The sequence below is a fragment of the Cupressus sempervirens genome, chromosome 6, assembly GCF_028749045.1.
Source record: "Cupressus sempervirens isolate cs-2001-9-10 chromosome 6, ASM2874904v1, whole genome shotgun sequence".
Taxonomy (NCBI): domain Eukaryota; kingdom Viridiplantae; phylum Streptophyta; class Pinopsida; order Cupressales; family Cupressaceae; genus Cupressus; species Cupressus sempervirens.
Genome location: NC_143123.1, coordinates 35,265,486 through 35,290,516, shown reverse-complemented (window position 1 = coordinate 35,290,516; position 25,031 = coordinate 35,265,486).

The following is a 25,031-nucleotide window of genomic DNA, read 5'->3' as shown; positions in this document are numbered from 1 at the left end:
TTAGTGAGTAGGAGAGTATTATCTTCACCTATTAGGCGAATCATAAATATTGAACTCCTTGGTCTAGATGCATTTTATTAATGTCCTAGTGAGATGCATACCTTTAGAGGGCCTTTTATTGGTGGAAAGATACCAATAGGAACAACCTAAATTGGGAAAAAGGAAAACTCAGGTAACCCAACCCATCATAGTCATGAACTCCTTGACAAAGGATAAATCCTTAAGGGTCATAGCACTTGACTTAACTTGGTGAAAGTACTTGTGGGATTGGGACCAAGACAAATTACTAGGTGGGTATGCTTAATGTACTCTTTTAGTCACGTGATCTATTAGTGTCTTGTATCAAGTGTAATAGGGGTGTTGTGAACATGACCCTTACTATACACTTTAGGATTTAGAGGCCACGCTTTTTATCTACTCAAGATATTGGTGCAAGGATTGATACTAGTGGAGTGCCCAAATCATGCCAAACTTTACACTTTCCATGTGTGTCTCTTTGGTTGTATTATTTGTATTTCCATGACAAAGCCAATAACTCTTGTGATGAGGGTGTATAGAGTTATGGGATAAGGTATTGAGTAATGAACTATGACCTTTAGGTAGAGATTGTGTGGCATGCCTCTAAATTGTGCTACACCCATGGGAATCTATTAAATATATACATAACAGTAGTTTCATAGGATTTTTTATTTCAAGACCTCCTAAGTGTTTTTATTAGAAAGGTTTATTTGCCCCTTGTCCAATTTCATGAAGACATTTTTTTGTCCTAAAATTACTCTTGAAAACATTATATTGTTATTACAACATTCAACTTTCTTTAAAAAATCATAAAATAGGGTCAAACACAAGTCATTTAGGCACAAAGTCACAAAAGATTATCTCTTCTGAACTTCTATCAAATTTTTTATATCAGAAGTATCATATGATACTTCTATAATTTACAAAGTATCACACTATCATACAAAATCTATCATATTATTACTCCACATTCTAGTGCACTGCCTATTGTGAAGTGTCATACCATTGGGAATTGTCACCCTAGTATTCTATAAACTATTGAACAAAATTTCTCTCTTTAAAAAAATCATATTTATTTTTGAGGTTTTTCACCTAGACTAGTTTCATGCTCAAATTACTATAAATTATGTTTTTGGTTGAGCTATGGTTTTCCACACTTGATCCTATAGTGTTCCTAGTCTAAAATATACATTTGGTGGTATTCTAGGCTAAGAATATTAGATTGGTTTCTTGGATGCAAACTTAATTTCATATATTGTTCACTTGTCAAAATCCTCTTATTTTACCTCTTTAGCCATTTTCTATTGGGATTCTTTCCTAGTTCCCAGCTCAAGTCACTAGTGTCATAAATTTCTTGGACACTTTTTACAAGCTATTATCACTTCTACATTTCTTGAAAAGTGAACATCTTGTATTTACAATTTTTTAGTTCCAAGTGCTTTGTGTCATCTTACTAAACTTAAAACTTTCTATTACATTCTAGTTACAACTAAGCTATAATTTGGTCAAGGTAGATTCCCATCATTTTTCCTTGAACAATAAGCTTCTCCAACTAGATATGTACATAAGAAAAACTTTGAGGCTGAACCTATTTTTGAAAAGGCCAAGAAGATAGGTTTGCCACTTAGTACGACCCTATTAGTCAATTTAGTAGTTGTTTTGATACCTCGCTTGATAATCCTAAAGATGAAAATAGTGGATCTTTCACCATGAGTCAAGAGGAGAGATTTTGCCACCTAGATGAGTTCTTTCATATTAGGAGAGATGACATTGAAAAACTGAAAAATGATTCTCAATATGAAGAAGCTATGATAGAACAAGAGTTACTTGAACAAGATAGATACATAGCTTCTAGGATAGCTACACATGCTCATAAATAAAATGATGCTCATAACAATAAAACTCAAGGCTTTGGAAAGACTAACACATATACCTTTGAGAATTAACATGTTAATGCTACCTTGAGAAACCCCTTTGCAAATAATGTATACTCTGGAAATAATGAACTATTTTTTCATTGATGTCAAATCTATTGAGAAGACATATTGCTACCTAATCTAAATGTCATATCTATTTGATTGATGAAGAGAATTTGAGAAATTTCTTAGAACAATAGAAGCTAGTGGAAAGGTTGAGTTATGAAAAGGAATATATAATGGACATTTGATTAGTTAAACTTTTATGAGATAAAGTGATTATTTATATCAAGAAAGTTAAGCCAAGAAATAGAGTAAATGGTTAAGGAATGTTGAGTGATGCTAGCATCAACCAAGCCACAATAAGTGTCAATGAATATATTGACTAAGCTTCAATATAGACCAAGAAATATTGTTGATGCCAAGCCATAAGATTTACAATGACTGAGGTTTGAGTGATGACTAAGTGTCAGAACTTAGTGATAGTTGAGTAACAGTGTTGTGAATGAATTTGAAAAAATATTGATTCCCACCTAAATCAATTAATTTCTTAGGAAATGTAAACTATACATTGAAGATAAGGTTGATGATTTGGATCATGAAATTTAAGGAAAGGATTGGGTAAAGACCTAAAAAGTGTATTCCATAGAAGTTTCTAGAGGAAGATCAAGAAGATGGATAGATACAATGAATTGTGTTGAACTTGATCATAAACCCTAAGATCTACAGTGGTCATGGAAAATTGTAAAGAAAGAACTTACTATTTAAAGAGGTATAGAGGTGAATGAATAAGTTTCAATGTATGTGTGAAAGTTTCTAAGAGGAAAATACAGAAGAAGGTTAATCAAAGATGCAGAAGTGCAAGAGTGAATGTGAAGCTAAAGAAGACTTCTTATGTAGATGATGCTAATATTGATAAGTGAAATATAAGAAAGAGAGCTTAAGTATTTTTGAAGGGGAAAGATTGAATTATTGAAGGATTTCCAAGAGAATCAAGAAAATATATGACAATGAAGATCTTATCAATGAATCAACACATGAACCAAACAAAGATATGAAACTGTAAAGTGAGTTGTAATCATATAGATAAAAACCCTATTGTTTTCTTTATAATTATTGTAAATAGTTTTTATTGAAATCCTTTTAAGAGAGGTTGAACTAATGGTCATTTGAAGGACATAAAATTTTATGTAATTCATTTAACATTGTGACATTCTAAATGGAATGATTAAAGTCCTCTGAAAATGTCACTCCTATTAGGGTGATTAAATCCTTTAACTACATCACATTTAACATTTTTTATTGTAACCTTTAACAAGGTTGGCTCCTAATAGAGATCACTTCAAAAGAGTGTAAAATTGGTGACATGTTTCTAGTGGTTTTTCCCAAATTGGGTTTCCATGTAAAACCCTAGTGTCAAACTTGTACTGAATGTTTTATATGCTTTACATTTTATAGTTAGCAAAGTATGTTATATTTGGGATAACAATTTCATTTATCAGTATAGTAGAAACCAAGCAATAGTAGGATAAGGAGAATGATAAGTGCTTTAAGTATAATTGTTCAAACGATACTTACAAACCTTGATTAACTAATTCACTCCCCACCTCCTCTCAATTATTTTAAATATTTCTAATAATTGGTATCAAAGCTTAGTGCTTACAAAGAAAATTTTGAAGTTACTTAAAGCTAAAGATCATGACTCACAAAAGAGATGTATGTAAGCTCAAAAACAATTTTTTTACATGGAAAACCTCGATGAGATTTTATATATGTAGTATTAGTGATGCTACTATCAACTTTGTGGGGAATGAGTATGTGAAGGTAAAAACTACTCCCTTGATAGCTAATCAACTAAAGTGAAAGAAAGAAGAAAATCAAGTAATGTTGGAGATTGCCTCAACCCTAAGTTATGCCAAGTTTGATGACTTAAAAGATTGTGATAGTGAAATAAAATATGGGACAAATTGAAAACTATATATGGTGGTGATGAAAATATCTTCAGAGCCAAATCAGAGATCCTAAGAGGTAAATTTGATGAAATGAGGATGATGGAAGGTGAGAATATAGTGCAATACTACACAAGAGTCAAATAAGTTATTAATTCTATTTGTGGTGCAAATGGAGAAATCAAAGTTGAAACTATGAGAAGAATGGTATTGAGGACTTTGCACCCTATATGTTCTATTAGAGTGTTTGCAATTCAAGAACTAAGGGGCACACTAGGTAACACTTTGATCATGGAAGGTGTAATTTGTAGACTTACTAATTTTGAAATGTCTAACTTGATAGCTACACACTTGCTACTATAGAATCTTCTTTTAAGTCACAATAGGTCCTTAGCAAAAGAAAAGGAAAACATGTGAAGAGTGATAGATATAGTTATGATTATGAGATTGATGGACTTGAAGCCCTTATTGCAAAACCATTTGGAAGAGGAAAAGGTAAATACAAAGGTATATTGAAAGGATAATTTTGAACTAAAGAAGATTTATGAAACCTATGATGGAACAACCATTATTTTGTCACTAATATTAAACCTACTACTTGGTGGTAAGATAATTTCTTACTTTGGTCTGAATGCTATCAATTGATTGAATTATGAAGAGGATTTGAAAAGAAAGGATAATAAGAGAACACAGAGAAAGGTTGAGTTATATGGTGTATAAAAGGAGAACTAAGACCAAGAAAGAAATTGATGATATAGTATATTTTTTATCTAATTAAGGCTATAATGAAAGTATACTTAAGCTAAGACTAGAAGAAGGCTAAGTAAAGAAATGTGTCTTCCAATCCTAAACAAGCAAATAGTGGAAGCTGCAAAAAGTCAACTCAGGCTGAGAAAAAAATTAGTATGCACCAAGAAAGAGAAATCTAGTTGGTGTCAAGTGAAGAAAGTTAGTATGTCCCAAGAACCAATAAAGACTTAGTGGATGACAAGCAATCTAGTGTTGGTCGATCATCAGAAGACAATGTTTACTGAGAAAATAGAGTATTATTGCCAAGTGATGATAAAATGTGTTAGATAGAAGATTTAATGAATCTGAGCTGATAAAGTTTATTTCTTGAATTTTTTGAAGCATGTGGAAAATTACTATGATGATCTAGTGGCACCAAACTCAAGATAAACCATTTTGAGGCGAAATCAAAGAGGAAGTTTATAGAAGGAAATAAAATGAAAAGTGACAAGATTTAATGAATCTTACCTAACCCTAGAATGCATTATTGTGGTTAAGAGGAAAAATGCCTAAATTATCTATATAAGGAGATAGCATGCTAGAATAAATAGTTCTCATGTATGAGAACCTAAGAAAGACAATAAGTCTAGGGTATTTCTTCATATGGTTGCCAAATAGAAGAGTGTGTAGTTGGCATACAAAGCAAGAATTCTTAAGTTGATGAATGCTTTAAGGGTGAACAAGTTGTCAAAGATAAAGAGGATGAATGTCAAATAGAATGGAGGGCTGAATATGAGATCTATAATCTGTAAGTTATTTGTCATTGTTAGCATATCAAGTCCTGATGTTACTTTCCAACAAATGCATTGAAGTCTTGATAAATCCTTTGGATTAAGGTTGACCTAATAGTCATTAGTAAATCCTTTAATAGGATGACATTCTACCAGAATGTTCTAAAGTCCTCTAACAAGGCTCACTCCTAATAGGGTGACTAAAATCCTTTAACTAGGTCACATTTAATAGTCTGTTGGGGTATTTGGAAGGAGTGGTATAATAGGGTGTTCAAGAATGAGGAGAGGAAGGTGGAGGTCATGGTTGATATAGTCTCCAAATTGATAGTTGATAACATTAGATGCTGCAATTGGAGAAAACTAGTGTTACCCCCTTCTACCCTGGAGGTTATAATTGTGAAGTGTTAGTTGTTGATGGATGGGATTATTGAGATTGACAACTCTAATCTTATGGCTAGAAAGAAAACTTGATATAAATCCACGCTAGCTAACTGGGTTAAACTTAATTTTGATGGTACGACTAGAAAGGAGGGATCAGCGAGGGGATGGATTATTAGGGACTACAAGGGAAGGATGATGTTGGATTATGCTGGTCTGTTAGGGAAAGTTTCAAATAATGTTGTATAAGTGATGGCTCTATACTGGGGTTTAAATTTTGTATTGAGTGTGGGGTGGTGGGATGTACAAGTTGAACATGATTCTAAAGTCATTATTGAGATAGTTAAAGGAAATATGTGGGAGGTATGGGCTATCAAAAGTATTATTAATGATATCATGTACCTACTAGCCACCCTCAATATATTTTATTTGAATCACATTTTTCGGGATGGAAATAGCGTGGTTGATGGCATGGCGAAGATTGGCTTAGAACTAGATGGGCTAAGAGGTTGGAGGAATTTGAATGCTTTGGAAAATTTGGTGAGGGAGTTAGTGAATAAGGAAATAAATAATGATGAATCCTAGCTAGTTACTTTTTATAATTTTGTTGAGCTAGTAGGGTTGAAATGTACTTGATGCTTATGTGGTAAGGAGAAGAGGCTCGAGTATAGGTAATAATTATAACTCATGGCTTGAAAATTGGAAGTTTGAAATCGGAGGATTTTTATTCATTTCCCTTTGTGGATCATCGTATGCTATGTAGAAAAAAGATTTATATTTTATATATTCGGGGTGCGTTGGGAATGATGGAAATGATTGGGGGAAAGATCCTGGCGACCAACTCATGATCTTTCTCATCAATTTGGTAGGTTCCATTATTACTATTAAATGTAATTATAATCTCAATTTATACGTTTATTTTTTTAAGAATGAAGTAATTTTTAGGGCCTAGGTTTTGAATAGAGAGAGAGGAGAGGTAAAAAATTACAGAGATGGGAGGTGACCTATTACACATTGAACTAGCTATGATCGATGAAAGTGTGACGAAGCCCTTGGTTTAGTACATTTTGAGAGAGGGAAATTTTATCCTATTCATGGAGACCCTCAATGGTCATGACAAGAATAGTTCTATGCAATTTGTTAACTCATGGGAGAAATGCAAGGTGACCATTAATGGTATCTCATTTCATGTTTTAGAGGGGGTGATTACTATGGCAACAAGCATGGTGATGAGGGGAAGAAAATGGCAGAAGGTGACAAAGGTGGCTGATGAAACTAGTCTACAATGTTCCTTCGAGGATGGTGAGGAACCAGTTCAGCACAGAGGGGGTTTCATGAGGGAGAAGCTGCCTAACCTGTACAATGAGGGTTTTCTGATTTTGATGAAATATATTACCCTAGAAGGAAGGTATGGAGTTTTCTACTACTACCATTTTCCTCTTCTTAATCATTTTAGACATTGTGATTTTATTTCAATTCCCTTCTTCCTATTGCATGATCTTGAAGATTCTATTGTGGATTTGAAAGATAAAATGAGAAGGGGGGTTAATTTTACCATTATACACCAAGGTCTAATTTTTACTTTTTTACCAATTTCACCTTGCCTTGGTCTCCCCTAGGATTATGGAAATTGATATTATTGTTCACTCGAACCCTAGGCCCTAAATGGTCCCCCTTAGGATTACTAGTTCTATAGCCCCCACCCCTCAACCCTCTACCAGTGGGTCCCCTATTAATCCCTCCACCAGGGGGTAAAAAGGAAAGGTTAAGGAGAAAATCCAAATGGAGTCAGAGGATGAGGAGAGAGGGGGAAGGAGGAGGTTAGGGAGGTTGGCTAAGTCTTAAGCTAAGAGGAAGTTAAGGGAGGGAGCCTCATAGGAGGAGGAATCAGATTCTAAGGATTCAAGATGCCACAAAAGAAGAATGAGGGAGAAAACTGTTAACTTTGGTAAGGAAGGTTCGAAGGGGGTGGAAGAAGTGATTTCTAATTCTTCCAAGTCAATCTCAAGTAATGGAAAAGAGAATAAGGAGGTGTCAGATGTCTCAAAGATGTTGATGCCCAAGTGTGTGGACCTTACTAAAGATCAATTCCCCAAAATGGTGGACAAGATGCCTTCCCTCATTACGATCTCCTCCCTTATTAAGGTAGATTCTAAAAAGGCCACTAACCCCCTTATTGTATAGGATATGTAGGCTGGTACTCGGATAAGGCTGGTAATGTGCTATGGGAGAGAATTCAGGCACTAGAGGAAAGAATGGGATTGTTAACCAAGCTTACAGTTAAAGTCACTCATACGGCAGCTACCACTTTGTGTCTATTGAGGGATGCTAAATGGGACTTGCCTAGGGAGGACTCCAAGCTACTTTATGACTTCCTAGCAGAAGACAGGGTGAATGTCCTTCTTGGGAAGAAGGATGTCAAGAAATCTTAAGGGTAACCCCCCCTTTTTTTTTTTGCATGTTGTTTAGTTTATAGAATTTTTTGGTTTTAAGGCTGTCACACCTTTGTTTTTATTAAATGACTTGTGTCAGCTAATAGAAATTTTTCTTAAAGCTTGTAAATATATTTATAATTTTAGTATAAACTTATGTTTCTTGTTAATAGGCATTTTTTTTAAAGCCTATAGTTATTATAGCATAAAAATTCCATTTTTGTTCTAAAATGCATTAGGGGTCAATTTTGTTTTGATGGTTATCTGCTAGTAGTCATCCAACTAGTTTGTAATGGGCCAACCCTCTTATTTTGGCTACTTTTATTTCAAAATGATTTAACATGGTTGGCTCCTCAAAGGACTTATTTGAAAAGAGTTAAAATTGGTAGGACATTACTGGTGGTTTTCTCCAAATTGGGTTTCAACATAAACTCCTTGTGTTAAAATGTGTGATTGATTTTGCGATATTGCATATTTACATTTCTAAAAAGTTCTTTTTACCTAGGACAGCAATATGCATATATTTAAGATATTGAATGAATAATGGATGCATAAGTTACAATACTAAAAAAATTGATTTCTATATATGGACCTTGGATAACTGATTTGCCTCCTCTTAGTTATTCTAAAGTATTCCAACAATGTAAACTATCCATTATCTATTTTTCATGCAACAAAGTCATTCATATTACTGCTAGGTGTCCTGAGAGAGAGGATCATGATGAAAGGATGAAAAAAAAGTATAAAGGAAGAAGAGTTAAATGATACTTCAAGAGAAACAAGGATGAAAAAGGTAAGCAATTTTGTTATATTGTTGAAGAAGAAACTGATAATGAATCTAAAAGTAATGATGATGAAGTTTTCTTCATTTCCATAAAAGAAGATTCTTATGAAGATGAGAAATTTGCATTGATTTCTTGTCTAAAAAAAAGTGACATATGGATAATTTATAGTGGGCATTCAAATCATATGACTACTAATAAAGATAAATTTGAGGCTATTGGTCCAAACATAGGTGGATGTGTTAAATTTATTAATGATATCCCATTTGTTGTAAAAGGTAAATAAACTATTCAACTGAGTAACAAGATAAAATGTGATAATGTTTAGTGGGTTTAAGGACTTAATTATAATTTTTTGAGTGTTTCATAACTCAAACAAATTAGGTTAAAAATTTGAAATCCACAATAGGAATGATAAGATACATGATGTTGATGGTAAACTAGTTGGAAGTGGTGATTAGACAAGAGGTAACTTATTCTATCTAGATTTATCTAATGAGGCATGTTTGTTTGCACAGCAATAAGATGTTTGGTTATGGTGCAAGAGGTTTTGTCATGTAAACTTTGATATTTTGATAAGTATCAATAAAATGAAGAAAGTAAGAGGATTTCCTAAAATAAAGAAACCTAACAATGTTATTTGTAAACAACGTCAATTAGGAAAATTGACCAAGTCTAGTTTTAAGAGAAAAACACATACTTCCAATGATATTTTGGAACTAGTTCATACTGAGCTATGTGGATCCATTGATGTTAAAAGTTACTTTGGAGATAAGAATTTCATTGTACTTTTTGATAATTACTCTAGGATGATGATTATGATGTTTCTTAAATCTAAATTTGATGCTTTTCAATTATTCAAGTGGTATTTAGCCAGAGTTGAAAAAGAAATAGGGAAGAATTTGAAGTGCTTGAGATCTGACATGCATGTTGAATTCATTTTAAATGAGCTCAATACATTCCACAATGATAGAGGAATTAAAAGAAATATGTTAGTACCAAGGATCCCTCCTTAAAATGGGATAGCTAAAAGGAGAAATAGGTCAATAATGGACTGTGCAAGAATATTGATGATGGAGAAGAGTGTATCAAAGAAATACTGGAGAGAAATTATTAGTATTGTTATCTATACCTTGAATAGATCACAATTCAAGAAAGATTAAAATGATATTCCTTTTGAACTATGGTATGTATATGCTCCTAATGTTAAATATTTCAAAATATTTGGAAGTAGATTCTATATACTTAAAGTTAATAGGAATGTAAAACTTGATGAAAAGATTGATGAACATATATTCCTAGGATGTTCCATCAAGAGTAAAGCTTACAAGTGTTTGAAATCTAACACTAACAAATTTGTGGAAAGTGTAAATGTAAAAATTGATGAGTTTTTAGAAAGAAGTCACATTCATCTATGTAGATGATGATGCTCCCAACACTCCTATTGAAGAAGAAATCAAGTTGCAATTTCTCAATAGACAAGAAATGATGTAGTTAAAATATTGTCGAGCAACAGAGAGTAGCCATCGAATGATAGACTAAATATGCCAAGTCATAGATATGGAATTTTGAGCATCAGATAGAGAATGTTGTGCATTCAAAACATGAACCAGAACCTAAACAAGAAAGACAAAATGAGCTTGAGATTATTTTCTAAGATGAACATGTAGAAGAACAAAGAAGGAAAACACCTATGCTAGAAAAGTTTGTAACAAGAAATTACAAACTAGTAAAACTTATTAGTAATTTTTAATCAAGTGTTATGGCAAGAAAGAGACTCAAATATTACACATTCTTACTTTGTAAATTTTGGCCCAAAAGAGTAAAAGATGCTCTAGACAGTGAAGATTTGATTTAGGTAATGAATAAGAAAATTTAATAGATTGAGAAGAACAATACTTGGAATTTAGTGCCAAGACCTAAAGAAAAAAAATTTGTTGGAACAAAGTGTGATTTTTGAAACAAACTCAATGAAAATTGTGAAGTAACAAGGAATAAAGAAATATTGGTATGCAAAGGAAATGCTCAAGAAGAAGGAGTTGATTATGGAGAAACTTTTGCTCCTATAACAAGACTTGAAGGAGTCAAAAATCTTCTTACATATTTAGCCTAAAATAATTTTAAGGTATACAAAATGGATGTTAAATTTACATTTTGAATGGTATACTTGAGGAAGAAGTATACATTGAACAACATGAAAGATTTGAGGATCTAGAAAAGAAGAATATGATATGTAAATTGAACAAATCCTTGAAACAATCCCCAAGAACATGGTATGAAATATTACATGATTATTTAGTGAAGATTGGTTTTGAACCTTGGATAAATGATAAGATTAATCTATATTTGAAGAATGGTGAAAACAATGAAGTAATTCTATCTGAAAATTTGATGATGAAATTATATTTGGATAATGAGAAGGACTATGCAAATCATTTTATGATGAAATGAAGAAGGAATTTTAAATGTCTATGTTTGGAAAAATCAAATTCTTTGTTGACTTACAAGTATATCAAATGAAGTTTGGTATTTTCATTACACAATCCAAATACATCAAGGGGATACTAAAGACTTTTGGTATGAAAGATTCAAGACCAATGAGCACACCTATGTCAATAGGAGATAAGCTATCTAACAATGATGAATCTACTAATGTGTACCAAACCTTATACATATCCATTACTAGAAAAATGCAATATGTTGCTCATAGTAGACCTAATATTACATTAGCAATTGGGATAGTTGCTAGATTTTTAGAAAATCTTAAGGAGATTCACATGATGGCAGTGAAAAGGATAATGAGATATCCAAAAGTTACATAAGACTATGGATTCTATTACAAGAGAAGTGATAGATTTGAACTGAAGGTATTCACTAACTCAGATTGGCTAGGAATGTTGATGACAGAAAAAAGAACAACTAGAGGTGCATTATTTCTAGGAAAGAGATTGGTGTCATTGAAAATAAAGAAACATAAGTGTATCTCCCATTCAACAACTAAAGTCAAGTTTATTGTAGCTGCAAGGAACTGTTCAAACATTATATGGACAAAGTAATTTTACTAAAAGGTATGAAAGAGAAAATTATAGATCTAGTAGTTATCTTCTTGTGAAAACATGAGTGTTATTCACATGTAAAAAAATCTAGAGATGTGCACTAAGACAGAGCACATTTTTATCAAGTATCACTACTTGAGAGAACTAGTTCAAGATAAAGAAGTGAAGCTAGAATATGAGCACACCAAATAAAAAATTGATGGCATGTTCAAAAAATCCTTGACTAAAGATGCTCATGAATATCTTAGAGCTCAATTAGGAATGATTCCCCTAAAATAATCTACTTAAGGAGGTAAGGTGCATTGCATCACATGTGCTAAACATAATATCTTACACATTGTTGCAACACAATTCTACTTTGGGAAATGCCTAAGGTAGATAGTGCAGTACAACATAATAGATCAATCATAGATAGATGAAAAAATCAGCCAGAAATGTAAAATCTACATAATTCATATGTGCGAAGAGATTGAAGCTAAGAAAGATAAGTTTCTTTAGCATTGTTGTCAAAGAGGAGACATAACCAAAAGATGCAATATGCCAAAAAAGGTAGACATAACCAGAACAAGGAGAGATAGAAAAAGAAGAGAGTTATATTAGAGAGGGAGAATATGAACACAAAGGGAGGTCTAATATCTCATAGGGAGAAAATCTTTCTAGATTGTATGGTAACAAAGTGAGATACATTTGATACATTAAGATATTTCTAATATTGAGATATAGAGATCTTAACATCAATGTCAAAGATGGATATTATTGGAAACTTACAATTGGAACAACTATTGTTTTGTCATTGATGTCAAATCTATTGATAAAACATATTGTTACCTAATCTAAAAGTCATATAGATATTTGATTGATGAAGATGATTTGAGAAATTTCTCATAAAAATAGCACCTAGAGGAAAGGTTGAGTTATGAAAAGGAAGCTATAATGGACATTTGATTAGTTATACTTTGATGAGACAAAGTGATTGTTTATATTAAGAAAGTTAAGATAATCTAAAAAAATAGAGTAAATGGTTAAGGAATGTCAAGTGATTCTAGTGTCAACCGAGCCATAGTAAGTGCCATGAAAATCTAGTATTCAGCTAACATCAATATCGACTAAGCAAGATAGTTGGTGCCAAGCTAGAATATTTATAGCTACCAAGTGTTGAGTGATGACTGAATGTCAAAACTTAGTGATTTCCAAGTAACTATGTTGAGAATGAATTTGAGGAAATTATGATTCCTAGCTGACTCGGTTGATTCTTGGGAGATGTAAATCATGTTAAAGATAAGATTGATGATTTGGGTCATTTAATTCAAGGTGAGGATTAGTTAAAGACCTAACAGATGGATTCCAAAGAAGTTTTTAGAGGAAGATCAAGAAGATGATAGATACAATGTATTGTGTTGAACTTGATAATAAACCCTAAGATCTATGGTGATCATGGAAAATGGTAACATAGTAATTGCATATTTAAAGATGTATATAGCCAAATAAATGATTGCATGTGTCTATGTGTGTGTGTGTGGGCACATGCGTGCATGTGCATGTGTGTGTGTGTGTGCATGAAAGTGTGTGAGAGGTGAGTACAGAAGAAGGTTGATCAAAGATGCACAAGTGCAAGAGTGAATGCAAACCTAAAGGAGATTGCTCACGTAGATGTTGCTAATATTTATAAGTTAAATTTGAGCAAGATGACTCAAGTGTTAGTGATGGGGGGAGACTAATTTCTTGAAGGGTTTCCAAGAGAGTGAAGAACAAAGGTGATAATGAAGAGCTTATCAGTAAATCAACACATGAACCAAACAAAGATCTAAAATTGCGAAGTGAGTTGTAATCATACAGATCAAAATCCTACTATTTTCTTTCTAATCATTGTAAATATTTTTTATTAAAATCATTTTAATAGAGGTTGACCTAATAGTCATTTGAAGGAATTATATGTAAATTCTTTAACAAATTGACACTCTAAATGGAATGATCAAAGTCCTGTAACAAGGCCGCCCCTAATAGGGTGATTAAATCCTCCAATTAGGGTACATTTAATAGTGTGTATTGTAACCTTCAACATTTTTGGCTCCTAAAAGTTTTCACTTTGAAAGAGTGAAAAAGTGGTGATATGTTGCTGGTGGTTTTTTCTAAATTGGGTTGCCACATAAAATCCTAGTGTCAGACTTGTGTTGAATTCTTTATATGCTTTACATTTTATATTCAACATACTATATTATGTTTGGGACAATAAGTTTGTTTATCAATATAGTAGAAACTAAGCAATAGGAGGATACGAAGAATAGTGAGTGTTTAAAGTTTAATTTTTGAGATGGTATTTATGGACCTTAAGTAACTGATCTGACACCCCCCTACCCACCCCCTTAGTCATTATAAGTATTTCTAACATACCCCTCAAAGAACTCTATGATCAAATGTTGAGGGATATGTATCACCTCTGAGACACTTAAAACTATTACATCACTAGAGTGAAGTGGATAATGAAGTTACTAGTGAAGACTTCATTAGGCTTCAACAAGAAGTACATCTTGAAAGGGTCATGCTTAAGGAATTAGAACAAAATGGGGACCAGTACTTTGTGTATATAACAAATATAGGTTGGAGATTACTTCATGACTTTGATATCCATAAAATTATCCACAATATAGAATTGACCAAAAGAGAACTCATAAAGAAAAAAATCCAAGAGTTGCAAATCCAACTTGTATGTATGAAAATGGAGAAAGAGAATCCTAAGACCTCATTTGTTGAGTTTATATGTGTTCTTCCTTTTGACATAAGTATTTACAGGATGCCATTTTCAAGGGATATAAAGGTTCCTAAATATGAAAAATATGATGGTAATTTTGATCAACACAATCATGTTAGGACTTTTTATTTGCTTAGCATGGATTTTATGGATGAAGACACATATTTTATGAGGTTCCTTCCTAGGAGCTTGAATGGAAAAGCCATGGAGTAGTTCAATAAACTATCTTCTTCTCTTAAGATATTTGATAAGATTGTGCAAAGGTGTATTCAAAATTACTTATACAATACAAAACACCATGTTACCATGTTATACTTATGCAACATCAAGAAAAAACAAGGGAACCTTTTGTTACATACTTGCAAAGATGGAGAATATTACACCCTAGGTACCCTTGTCAAATCCTTGATAATGAAAAGATTGATATCTTCATTAGGACTCTTGTACCAAAACTGTACTATAATCTTAGGAAACAAGTATTCACCACATTCAGTGATATGATTGAGAGTTATTATCATATTGAGGATGTTGTTGTGAAAAAGGGTAAGATGGTTCTAAACAAAGACAAAAATAACAATGAAAATAGTAAGAATGGAGGAAGACCTTGGAATAAGAATAAGTATATTGTTAATGATGGTGTGGTTGATGCACCTAAGACCAAGGAAGCCACTAAACAATGAGAGGATATAACAAGAAATGACTCAAAAAAGTATTAAACCTATGACAAACCTAAGTTCACAAAATATTCTAAGCCTAAGTGTAACTTTACTCCATTGGCTTATTCATATGATGCGATCTTAAGGAAATTTCTTGCTAACAAGCTTGTTACATTATCCAACAATTCAAGATCATATGACCTTGTTTTTACACCTCCTTTATTGAGATATGATCATTTTTGCAACTACCATAAAAATAAGGGCCATAAAATGGATAATTTTCTTAAGCTCAAAGATGTGATACAAGATCTCATTAATGAAGGGAAGGTTTCTACTGATGGATTGGTTAAAATTTTAGATCATAAATATTTCAAAAAATATATTCCTAAGTATGATAAAGGGGAAATTTCCAATACAAACAAGAAAAATAATGATGCATTTGACAATGAATTATATAGACAAAAGTGCCTACAATGTCATACATATGCTTGAACCTATTGGAGAGGAAATCATCTGCATGATGGGGCCTAAATTTGTTGAGGAGCCTAACTATGATACTGATGGAAAAAGACCTAAAGTGATCTCAAGAACTTAATTCCTACCAAATCTTTGATGATATTAGACCTATGGTCTCATTTAGGGTTATAGATTCCTATTCTTCCTATGGAAAAAGACTAAATGTTATTACTTGGGGTCAATCCAAACTTTTCCTAAAGGTTATGGATAATCCCAAAAAAGATAATGCTAAACAAGTGGGGTCTTCCTCAAATGTTACATCCACCTATCATCTTGTGACCCAATTGTAATTAAATCCTTCTTAAATTTCTATTTTTTCAGTTGCTATAATTATCTAATTTTTACAAGGAGATCCTAGAAAAGGATTTATGTGCAACTAGTGCTCCACCCAACAATTATGCAAATAATTTCTTAGCTATTGTTAATCATATTTTTATCCCACATGATCTATAATTTTTAGAAGAAGATGATAAGGATCTTTGTCACCCAAAAATCCTTCCATTACACATTAAAGTCCAAATCTATCATACTTGAGTCATACAAGTGTTGATAGATAGTGGTGTGGGGTTAAACATTTTGTATTTTAATATTCTTCAATAATTGGGTCTCTTAGAGTTTGCTATTGACCCTAGATGCAAGATTACAATCAAAGCTAATGATGAAGTTGAACACTCCTACAAAGGTCTCATTGTGCTTCCTCTTTGAGTTGGTCTAGTTGAAAAGGATGTGGCATTACAAATCTTTGATATTCTTTGCATATACAACATTTTTTTAGGGAGACCTTGGATACATGACATGAAATTTATCTCATCAACTTTTCATCAATGTTTTTAAGTTACCCGCGAATGGTACTAAATTCTTGATTCTTGGGGATAATTACATGTTAATAAATATTCCCACTATTCTAGATTCCCTAGTTATAATTAATAGAACTTCAAATGAAGCTAGATCTCCACTCAGTGACTATGAGAAAATGCTAAAAATGATGATCATTGGTGTAGGAAAGTATACCTTAGATCATATTGGTGCATTAAAAATCTCTCCTTGCTCTTATGGGAAACTATGTAAACCCTCAAATCCCTCATTGTTGGCTATGACTATCCATGACACATTTATCCAATCCTTAGTCCTAATAGAAGATGAATAGGAAATGAAAGCTAGTATGGATTGGATGTATAGATAAGACCTTATCGATGAGGTTATGCTTACTACATCTATTTATCCTAAGAAGTATGGAAAAGACTATAAATTTCTCAAAAAATATGAGTTACTCTAGGCACAAGCCTTTAAATGATAACAAACATTCTCTTGTTGAACCTATGACTCATAATGAAGGACATATCAGTAAGGACATTATTGGCTTGACATATAGGGTTAATGGTGGTCTTCCTATTTATGATGAAGAACCCATTACGACTATTGATTGAAATGATGAGGTTCAACCTATAGCTACTAATATTCTAGAAGAGGATTTCATTCCCTTCTACCTCCATTCCTTAGGGAGAAGATGAGCTACCTCAAAATCACATTGCTAAAGCTTTCACTTCTAGATGTAGATTGAATTTAATGACTTTGACATTGAAGATCCTAATAAAGAATGAATTAGAAGAAACATTGTTCTCCTTGTAGCTTGTGATCAAAGGATTGAACCAAATGAATATGAATGGGTTCTCTTTCTAATGCATCTCATAAATTTGGAATACATGATGTACATGCCTACAATAATCAAACCAACACATTTAATGATTCTTTCATTGAGTTTGATGAGATGGATTCTCAAATTACTTTCTAAGTGGGTCATATTGACTCTCCTAGGTCTCATTTGAATTTGAGTATATTTGAGTATTTCCATATAGGTCCTAAATGTCCTATTTGCAGAGATGATTCCTTTGATATCAATAATCTAGAACCTTCCACAATTCTATCCCTCCTAGACCCCAATCTCTTTGATTATTCCATAAAAAGAGAAAGGCCCAAGCTACAATTATTTCAAAAGGACTATGCCATCACCTTCCACCTAAATGTTATTGAACTCATAGTCTCTTCCACCAAAAAACCATTTTTAATAGGAGGGTGTCAGATATGAAGTAGCTTAGTCATAAATCTTTTTAAAATTTTGAAAAAAGGAACCTTGGTGGTGAAAACCACTTTGTGGAAGTATCAAAACTCAAAAATAGTAAAAGTGCATTTGAAGGTGAACACCTCTTAGAGGCACATGAAGATTAGGTACTTAGTATTCTATAGAGCTATTTTTATGATAGATCATTAGTTTGAATTTAACCTATGTGATTGGGAGTACTAACTCTTCAAACATCCATAGCTCTTCCTAAGATCTATTCTTTTGTCTTGCTAGGGTAATCCTCACTACCCTACTTAGAGATCGCTTCTAGGATCCCTAACCACTTTTAGAACTCTCCATCAACTTCAACCACTCAAATATGCTCTATAATCCTCTATGCATTCGTGGGCTCAAATCAACCATTTTCTCTCCTAAACTGGTCTAGCAGGTAGGAATAGGTTTCCCTACTCTTCTCTAACTATTTTTCATCCATTTTGTTGGAATCCTTCTTGGTTTCTCTATCGAGTTCTTGTTTCTCAACTTTTAGGCCTTGTAGTCTTTTTGCCCTAATTAGGCCTCCTCCAACTAGGTTTCTAGGAATAACACATAATTTCTACAAAAAAAACCCCCAATCTAGTTAGAAATTCCTCCTATAATCTTCATAGACTTCAAAATTTCCTAGGTCTCATTCTCCCCAAGTGTTTATACATAAGACTTCTACTAGACCCCTATTTTTAAGGGTTTCTAGGGCATGCAAACCAATCTATGCTCTTGGCTTATTTTGGATGCTCTTTTAAACTCTTCTTCTCTCCTCTTTGCAGTCATTTACCAAGGATAGATCCCATTACTTACTCCCATCATTTATAATTTTCACAATATAATCCATATTGCAAGAATTGTTTTTGTTGTAATACACAAACTCCTAGTTAGAATGCCTCAACACTCCTCTAGGGCTTAATGAAAAAATTAGTGCCCCTACAAATCATGAATCCATAAAACATATGCACACTATATACAAATAATCCTACTTGATTCCAAGAGGCTATGTAAGTTCAATTATGGGAACTCAAGTAGGATGTCTATTTACAAAACTAGCTCTAAACCAGGTAGTGAACTAGTGAAACACAAGATATTAACAATATGCTAACAAATAATATTAAAAAAATTAAACAAATTCTACAAAAGGAAATTATGCAACACAAATTCAAGTCTTATTCCATTAGTTCAGTCCTTTCAATCCATTAAGTGACTAGATGAAGGCTCTGTTTAGAAAGTTCATTCAGTTATTGCTCTTTCCAAACATCAATCTCTATAATGTCTCTCCTACTTCTCAGGTTAGTGTTTGTCTATAATTATTTTCCTTATTCCCACATAGTTGGACCCTTAGGTTTGGCTTAGAAAACCATTATGGTTATTTCCTAGCTTTTAGGAAAAAATGTCATGACAACTTTGCAAAGTTGCAAAGTTTTGATGAGAAATTTTTGCAATTTTCGCTCATTCAGTAATTCCATCTCTTAACTTACATATCTCAAGCTAGTATCAAATCCTTGTATCCTAAAACATGTATAAAAAAAAGTAGAACTACCACTCCATTTTGGGAAAATTTGGTTAACCTTTGATCCTTTTGTTGACTTTCCTAGGGCTTTGACTCTAGAACCTAATTGAACACACAAATCCTAAAACTCTAAACACCACACACACCAAAAGAAACTTGGGACTTTATAGCTAGTTCTTATTACCTTAGCATTTGGCTATAACTCCCTACAAGACAAAATTGGAAAGATCTTACAAGAATACCTCAAGGTGCTCATGTACAATTCTCCCTTGTAATAAGGGAGTTAAGGACCTTGTGGAGTTAATAAATTCTTGCTAATACCATAAATTTTGAAGTAACTCTTTTCTATCCAAGTAGCCTCTAACTCTAGTTGGTGTCTTCATTTCACTAGGTGCTCCAGATATGTCTTGTCTCTAGACAACTTCTTCACCCTTGAATCCAATATCTTTCCAACCTATGGTTTGATTTGATTAGGTACCTTGAGTTCTTCCACAACCTTACTCACATCAATATTGTACTATTCATCATTCATCTCTAGTCCTTTATATTTGATCATCTCCTTGGGTAGTTCCACCTTGTAGGAATTTGGACCATATTTAGCCAACACTTTGCATGGTCCAATCCTATTCATTTGTAGCTTACTTGGTTTGCCTTTTTGTATTCTAGTCATGTTCAAGAATACCGTCACCAAATCACCTGCTTGTAATTTTATATCTCTTCTCCCTTCATCTATCCTAGCCTTCAACTTCTTATTGGTTTCTATTGGTGTCTTCTTTACTTGTTCATGTACCTCTCTCATTGATTGATCAAAGTCATTAGTATGACCACTGATCCCTTCAAACCATTTCAAGTCTTTAAGCTCAAGGACTCCTCTTGAATGTAATCCATACACCATTTCAAATGGGCTTCTACTAGTAGTCCTATTTGTACTGTCATTATAAGAAAATTATTCTTGAGGAATAACTTTCTCCCATCCTTGTCCATACTCCTTAGTCAAACAGCTTAGTAGGTTAACAAGTACCCTATTAATTACCTTTATTTTCCCATTAGTTTGGGAATGATATGTAGAGCTATGAGACAAGCTGGTTCCTAACCTCATCTTAAGATTCTTCTAGAAGCATCCCATGAACTTCACATCTTTGTGTGCAACTATGCTTACCAGAAACCCATGTATCATTACTATCTATTTGAATAAAATGTGTGCAATATGATTGGCATCATGTGTTATTTTGCATGAGATAAAGTGACTCATCTTGCTAACTTTTTCCACTTCCACAAACACATTTTACAAACCAATTGGTGTCCTTGGTAACCCTACTACAAAATCCATGTTGATGCACTCCCAAGGCCTATTTGGTATTGGAAATGGATCGTAGAGAGCTACATTTGAAGATGTCCCCTTTTCCTTTTGACATATTCTACACTTCTCCACATATTTCCTTACATATTTTTGCATCTTAGGCCAATAGTATAATCTCTCTACAAAGTCAAGGGTCTTGTTCAACACAAAGAACCCATTCAGACTCCCATCATGTTTCTCTTGAATGATATTCTCCCTTATAGAGCCTCTGGGAACACACACCTATTTTTCTTTGAATAGTAACCCATTTTGTAATGTGTAGTCAGTATATTCAATATAAAAATGATTATCAAATTAAGTACATACATTGTGGATCTCTGGGAAGTTTGCATCTCCTTTATAGAGGTGCTTGAATTCCTCAAACCCAATGTTTTGCAATTGTATTTCTTGGATAGTGAGCCACCTCCTGCTAAGTGCATCTAGAACCTTATTATTGACTCCCTTCTTGTTATTAATAGTAAAGGTGTAGGACTATAGTAATTACATTCACTTGATATGAGTCAAAATTAGCCTATCTTGATTATTGATGTAGCTTAGGGTCTATTTATCAATGTAAACTACAAACTCCTTAGGCAATAGCCAGTGCTTCCACTTCTTAAGAAATTGAACTAAATCATATAGTTCTAGGTCATATGATGAGTACCTAGACTTAGCCTTGTTTAGTATCTCAATAAAGAATTTTAGTGGCTTGCCTTCTTGGCTTAAGACTACACCCACTACAATGTTACTTGCATCACATTCCACTATAAATAGCTTATAAAAACATGGCAACACCACCATAGATCGGGTAGCCACTACCTTCTTCAATTGTTCAAAATCTTCATTAGCTTCCTTGGTCCATGCAAACTTTGTCTTGAGTCCTCCTTTTATGGTGTCAAGTACCGGTGCACAAGTTTCACTAAATATTCTTATAAACTTCCTATAAAACTAAGCCAACCCATGAGAACTTCTAACTTTAGTCCCTATCTTAGGATTATTCCAACTTAGTATGGCTTCAACCTTTCTCTTGTCCATCTTCAAGTTACCTTGTGATACTAAAAAATCTAGGTAGACTAATTCTCTTTTCATAAACTTACTCTTTTCAAGGTTTATGGTGAGCTTCTCCTCATGGAGTTTCTTGAACACAAGTTCTAGGTGTTTTATGTATTCTTCCTTTGGTTTACTAAAGATGAGAATATCATCTAAGTAGACAACCACAAGGACTCCTATATAGTTCTTTAGAACCTCATTCATCACTCTCATAAAGGTGATAGGTGCATTTGTAACCCCAAATGGCATTACAAGGCACTCATATAATCCCTCTATGGTCTTAAAAGATGACTTCCACTCATCACCCTCTTTCATTCTAATCTACTAGTAACCACTTTTTAAATCAATCTTTGAGAAGTATTTGTCACATCCTAAACAATCCATTTTAAGTCTTCTATTCTAGGAATATGAAATCTAAATCTAATAGTTATCCTATTTATTTCCCTAGAATTAGTACACATTATCCACTTACCTCCCTTCTTAGGATCCAACACTAACACATGGGTTTATGTTCTTTCTAATCAACCCTTGGTCCAAGATCTGTTGGACTTGTCTTGTTATCACCTTTTTTTGTTCTAGTATCATCTTGTATGCTTCCTATTTATGCAATGATGCCCCTAACACAAAGTCTATCTAATGGCTAATTTATCTTTGATGTAGGAGTATCTTGGGTTCGGTTGCAATCCTACATGTTTGAGAGAGATTTTGGTTAAAGGTTATGGAGCTTGGTGAATACTAGTGCTTGGCATACACTGGGAGCTCGACATGGTCTATGGATCTTGGCATCGTCTAGGGAACTTGGCATGGTCTATGGAGCTTGGCATGGTTTGGAATCTTGGCATGGTCTTTGATTGCTCAACATGGTCTAAGAATTTGGTGTCTATTTCAGGCTGTATAACTAATTTTCCATAATGAGTTAAATGATGAAACTTTCAAAAATTTAAGATGGTCTAGACTTCTACATATGATTTGGAGCTTGAGTTCTAATTCATTTGGAGCTAGGAGATATCGCAATTTTACTAAGACATCAATTTTGGGAGTTTAATTGTTGTAGGAGGCCGACTTGTGGCTTAGATTGGTATAAGTAGGGGTTGGGGGGGGGAGTCTTTAGGCATTAATAATCCATTATGGGGAAAAGGAGGAGCTTGGGAGAGTGAATTTTGAGAAGGGCTAGTAGATGCGGCTTGGAATATAAGGAGAATGCTTGGTGGGCTTACGAGCTCAAGTTGAGATCTTCCTTGGAGGTTTCTACCAAAGTGTGGATTTGGACTAGCTAGGGCTTGGGTTTGGATCTTGAGGGGTCTGGTAGAACTATTACTTGCTTTGTATTTGACCATAACTGGGAAGGCCTTACAGGCTGACACATTACATGTAATCAGTTTTATTTTATGAATATATTATTATGATTTGGTATCAGATCTTGCATTGTTTCTCCTTGTTCTTATGTTTCTACTATGTGGTCATATCACACTGTGTTAGGTGGTATCAGAGTGAAGGTTGTTCTTGAATGTGTGGATAGATCACCGAAGTTGAGGTAGTTTGCACCAGGACTTGGGTTGAAGAGGTAGATTATGTTCGTGGATTTTTTGCTTAGGGATTTCTAAAATTTTGGAAGATGCCTCCCAAAATATTGGACCCTATGGCAATTTTTGATCTTATTGATGTTGTAGAAGAATGGATTTTAGATAAGGTTAAAGAAGATATCAGATTTGAGTTTGAGAATGTTAGAGAAGAGATAGCAGCAATGAAGAATGACATGATTGCTAAAGTTGTGAGTGCTTTAGGTGGTGTACCTAGGCATGTGGGTACTAAAGGTAGTTATGAGGAAGTTTCTAAAGACTTTGAAGTTACTAGATTTGGTGGTGAGGAGAGATCTAATCATGTGGAGAGACCTATTGGAATTAGGGCTGGTCAATTTGCTCGACCTAGATCTCAGTTGAAGCTAAAGCATAAGATGGAGGTTTCTAAATTTTCAGGCACTTTGAATCTTGAAGACTTGATTGATTGGATTAGTGAATTGGAAGACTACTTTGAGCTTGAGGATAATGAGGATCCACTCAAAGTAAGGTTGGCATAGACTAAGCTGAAGGGACATGCTGCTCTTTGGTGGAAAGAACTACAAAGAGATAGAGAAGAGGTAGGTGAAATGAAGATCACTAGATGGAAATTGATGGTGACTAAGTTAAAGGCTAAGTTCATTCTTGTTGATTATGAACTTGAGCTATCTAAGAGGTTCCAAAATCTAAAGTAGAAGGATATGACTGTGAAAGATTATACAGAAGAATTCTACAAGTTGACTATTCAATCTAGGCATCGAGAATTGTCAAAAGAGAAGGTAGCACGATATATTAATGGTTTGAAATTCAATATTTAGGATGAGGTTGGTATGCTGAATATTTCTTCAGTTGAGGATGCTTATTAGTATTCTTTGAGAGAAGAAGAGAAACTAAAGAGGAAGAATCAAGGTAGTTCCTGAGGGAAGGAGAAGTAGGATAGTTCAACATAAGCTAAACCAAAAGAAGAAGGTGAACCAAAACCTGTGGAACCAAGGAGAAGGACAAGTGGAGGTGGGTTTAGAGGTAATTGTTTCAAGTGTGGTCAAGAGGGGCATAGATCTTTTAAATGTCCAATTGGTATGACAGCTTCTATTGTGAATGAGGTTGAAGTCCAGGAGAGTCAGCTTGAGCAAGGAGACAGTTTTTTGGCTCAACGAGTATTGGTTGGTGAGAGGACATTGGATTCTTATTAGGGGACTAGTTTGTTCAAACTCATTGTAAGTTTGGTGGTAAAGTCTGCAAAGTGATTGTGGATGGTGGTAGTACTGATAACCTTGTTGCTAAAGAGATGGTTCAAAAAATTGGTTTAAATAAAATGAAACATCCTTATCCTTATAGGATTGGCTGGTTACAAGGTGAGCATGCTTTGGAAGTGAGGGAGAAATGCCTTGTTGATTTCCAAATTGGGTAGTATAAGGATCAAGTGTTGTGTGATATTGTGGATATGAACAATTGTCATCTGTTGCTCGGTAGACCTTGGCAGTATGATTGCAGGGTTAT